Source organism: Mobula birostris, chromosome 29 (genome assembly GCF_030028105.1).
Source record: "Mobula birostris isolate sMobBir1 chromosome 29, sMobBir1.hap1, whole genome shotgun sequence".
In the NCBI taxonomy this organism is placed as follows: Eukaryota; Metazoa; Chordata; class Chondrichthyes; order Myliobatiformes; family Myliobatidae; genus Mobula; species Mobula birostris.
In genome coordinates, this window is record NC_092398.1 from 37591356 (window position 1) to 37595725 (window position 4370).

A 4370-nucleotide genomic window follows, 5' to 3' on the forward strand; every position below is an offset into this window, starting at 1 on the left:
AGTGGGGTGGAGAGAGAGAGATGGAGATTGGGGTGGAGAGAGGGATGGAGAGTGGGGGTACACAGAGAGATGGAGAGTGGGGGCAGTGGGAGAAATGGAGTGGGGTAGAGAGAGATGGAAAGTAGTGGTTGAGAGAGAAATGGAGAGTGGTGGCAGAGAGAGAGATGGACAATGGGGGTAGAGAGAGAGATGGACAGTGGGGGTAGAGAGAGATGGACAGTGGGGGAAGAGAGAGAGATGGACAATGGGGGGTAGAGAGAGAGATGGACAGTGGGGGAAGAGAGAGAGATAGAGTGGGGTAGAGAGAGATGGAGATGTGGTTAGAGAGAGATATGGAGAGTGGGGGTAGAGAGAGAGAGAGATGGAGAGTGGGGTTAGAGAGAGATGGAGATTGAAGGTAGGGAGAGAGATGGAGAGTTGGGGTAAATTGCCAGGTGGTAAATTGTATTAGACATTGGCTCAATGGAAGAAGCCAAAGAGTGGTAGTAGAGAATTGCTTCTCCGAGTGGAGGCCTGTGACTAGTGGTGTGCCACAGAGATCAGTGCTGAGTCCATTGTTATTTGTCATCTATATCAATGATCTGGATGATAATGTGGTAAATTGGATCAGCAAATTTGCTGATGATACAAAGATTGGAGGTGTAGTAGACAGTGAGGAAGGTTTTCAGAGCCTGCAGAGGGACTTGGACCAGCTGGAAAAATGGGCTGAAAAATGGCAAATGGAGTTTAATACTGACAAGTGTGAGGTATTGCACGTTGGAAGGACAAACCAACGTAGAACATACAGGGTTAATGGTAAGGCACTGAGGAGTGCAGTAGAACAGAGGAATCTAGGAATACAGATACAAATTCCCTAAAAGTGGCGTCACAAGTAGATAGGGTCGTAAAGAGAGCTTTTGGTACATTGGCCTTTATAAATCGAAGTATTGAGTATAAGAGCTGGAATGTTATGATGAGGTTGTATAAGGCATTGGTGTGGCCGAATCTGGGGAATTGTGTTCAGTTTTGGTCACCAAATTACAGGAAGGATATAAATAAGATTGAAAGAGTGCAGAGAAGGTTTACAACGATGTTGCCGGGACTTGAGAAACTCAGTTACAGAGAAAGGTTGAATAGGTTAGGACTTTATTCCCTGGAGCATAGAAGAATGAGGGGAGATTTGATAGAGGTATATAAAATTATGATGGGTATAGATAGAGTGAATGCAAGCAGGCTTTTTCCACTGAGGCAAGGGGAGAAAAAAACCAGAGGTCATGGGTTAAGGGTGAGGGGGGAAAGTTTAAAGGGAACATTAGGGGGTGTTCTTCACACAGAGAGTGGTGGGAGTATGGAATGAGCTGCCAGATGAGGTGGTAAATGAGGGTTCTTTATTAACATTTAAGAATAAATTGGACAGATACAGGGATGGGAGGTGTATAGAGGGATATGGTCCTTGTGCAGGTCAGTGGGACTAGGCAGAAAATGGTTCGGTACAGCCAAGAAGGGACAAAAGGTCTGTTTCTGTGCTGTAGTTTTTCTATGGTTTCTATGGGTAGAGAGAGAGATGGAGAGTGGGGGTAGACAAAGAATGGAGATTGTGGTTAGAGAGAGAGTTGGAGAGTTGGGGTGGAGAGAGAGGGAAGAGAGAGTAGGGGGCAGAGAAAGTGATGGAAGAGAGGGGGAGGGAGAGTGAGGGTGAGAGGGAGGAAAAATGTCCCTTTAAGCCTCGGACCACAGATTAACAATTTGCCATTGTCCCTACACTGAATAAACAGTCCCAGCCCAGACTGCCAGGACGTCCCGATCTCAACACCCATGCAAGAAGCTGTGAAGTGATTGTCGACAGTGCCGCCATCCCAATCTGTCATCGTGGGCCCATTAGTGCGAGCTGGTGGCTCTGAGATTTCCTCTCCAAGCCTGGGAAATTGGAGGCACTCTCCTCAGAGCAGCGGAGTGCCGGGGACAGAATGTGTGTGTGTGTGGGGGGCGGGGGAGAGAGAGAGAGAGAGAGTGTGTGTGAGAGAGTGTGTATGACAGTGAGTGTATGTGAGAGTGTGTCTGAGAGAGTGTGTATGACAGTGAGTGTATGTGAGAGACTGTGTGTGAGAGAGTGTATGACAGTGAGTGTATGTGAGAGAGTGTTATGACAGTGAGTGTATGGGAGAGACTGTGTATGACAGTGAGTGTATGTGAGAGTGTGTGTGTGAGAGAGAGTGTGCGCACACAGGTGAGAGATTGTGCACACGCATATGAGTGAAAGTGAGAAAGAAAGAGATGGTTCCCAGAAAGACCGTACATGTAATATTGTGAGCAATTTTGGGCAGGTATCTGAGAAAAGATGTGCAGGCATTGGAGAGGGTCCAGCTGGGTTTCATGAGAATGATTCCAGGTATGAAAGGGTTAATGTGGGAGGAGTCCTTGATAGCTCTGGGCTTGTACTCACTGGAGTTTCGAAAAATAAAGGGGGATCTCATTGAAACCCGTGACGTGTGAATCTGTGGAATTCATTGGCACAGACGTCTATGGATGCGAAGTCATTGCGTATATTTAAAGTGGACGTTGCTAGGCTCTTGATTAGGCAGGGTGTCAAAGGTTACAGAGAAAAGGCAGGAGACTGAGTTAAGAGGGATAATAAATGGTGGAGAAAACTTGATGGGCTGAATGGCCAAATTCTGCTCCTATATCTTGTGGTAGACAGGGCAGCGAAGAAGATTTTTGCCATACTGACGTTCATCAGTCAGAGCACTGAGAACAGGAGTTGGGACGTTATGTTACAGTTGTACAAGATGTTGGTGAGGCTGCACTTGGAGTATTGTGTTCAGTTCTGGTCGCCCTGCTGTAGGACAGATGCCAACTGAGCTGGAAAAGGTGCAGAGGAGATTTACAAGGATGTAACCGGGTCTCGGGGACTGAGGTATGGAGAGAGGTTGGACAGGTTGGAACCTTATTCCTTTGAGTGTAGGAGATCTTATAGAGGTGTACAAAACAATGTACAGTTCTGGTCACCGAATTATAGGAAAAATGTCAATAAAATTGAGAGAGTACAGAGGAGATTTACTAAAATGTTGCCTGGGTTTCATCACCTAAGTTACAGAGAAAGGTTGAACAAGGTGGGTCTTTAGTCTTTGGAACATAGAAGGTTGAGGGGGAACTTGATAGAGGTATTTAAAATTATGAGGGGGATTGATAGAGTTGACATGGATAGGCTTTTTCCATTGAGAGTGGGGGAGATTCAAACAAGAGTACATGAGTTGAGAGCTAAAGGGCAAAAGTTGAGGGGGAACTTCTTTACTCAGAGAGTGGTAGCTGTGTGGAACGAGCTTCCAGCAGAAGTGGTTGAGGCAGGATAGATGTTATCATTTAAAGTTAAATTGGATAGATATATGGACAGGAGAGAAATGAAGGGTTATGGGCTGAGTGCAGATCGGTGGGACTAGGCGAGGGTAAGAGTTCGGTGCGGACTAGAAGGGCCGAGATGGCCTGTTTCCGTGCTGCAATTGCTTGGTTATATGGTTATAATGAGGGGCACAGATAGGGTGAATGTGCACGGACTCTTTCCCCAGGGTTGGGCAATGAAGAACTAGAGGGCAGAGGTTTAAGGTAAGTGGGAGGAGATTTAATAGGGAACTTTTTCACCTGGAGGACGGTCCGTCTGTGGAAGGAGCTGCCAGAGGAAGTGGTCGAGGCAGATGCATTAACAACATTTAAAAGGCATTTGGACAGGTACATGGACAGGAAAGATCAAACGCGGGCTGGCAGATGGGACTGGTTCAGATGAGTACCTGGGTCAGCATGAACTGGTTGGGCCAAAAGGTCTGATCCCATACTCTGGGACTCTACTAGTGGATAATTCGACTTGATCCATGAGTCTCCCTTCCCTGTGTATCTGCTCGGGGGAGAAGAGACCTCTCTGTGCATTTCATTGACTGCAGTTCACTGTCTGTTGGCAAGTCTCCATTAGGGAGAGACTGAGAGACAGATAGGGCATGAAAGAGGAGAGAAGGTGGGGAGAGAGGAGGAGAGAGATGGGGCATGAAAAAGAGGTAGAGAGAGAGAAGGAAAGAAAGAGAGAGAGACAGACAGTGCATGAAAGAGAGAGGGAGAGAGAGAAGGAAAGATAACCCATAAGATCATTAGCCCATAAGAATTAGGCCAAGCCTTTCAGCCCATCAAATCCACTCTGCCATTCTATCATGGCTGATCCCGGATCCCACTCAACCCCACACACCTGCCTTCTTGCCATATCCTTGATGCCCTGACCGATCAGGAAACTATCTTCCCCCTTAAATATACCCAAGTATTTGGCCTCCACCACAGTCTGTGGCAGAGCATCCCACAGATTTAGTACTCTCTGCTAAAAAAAAATTCCTCCTTACCTCTTTTCTATAAGG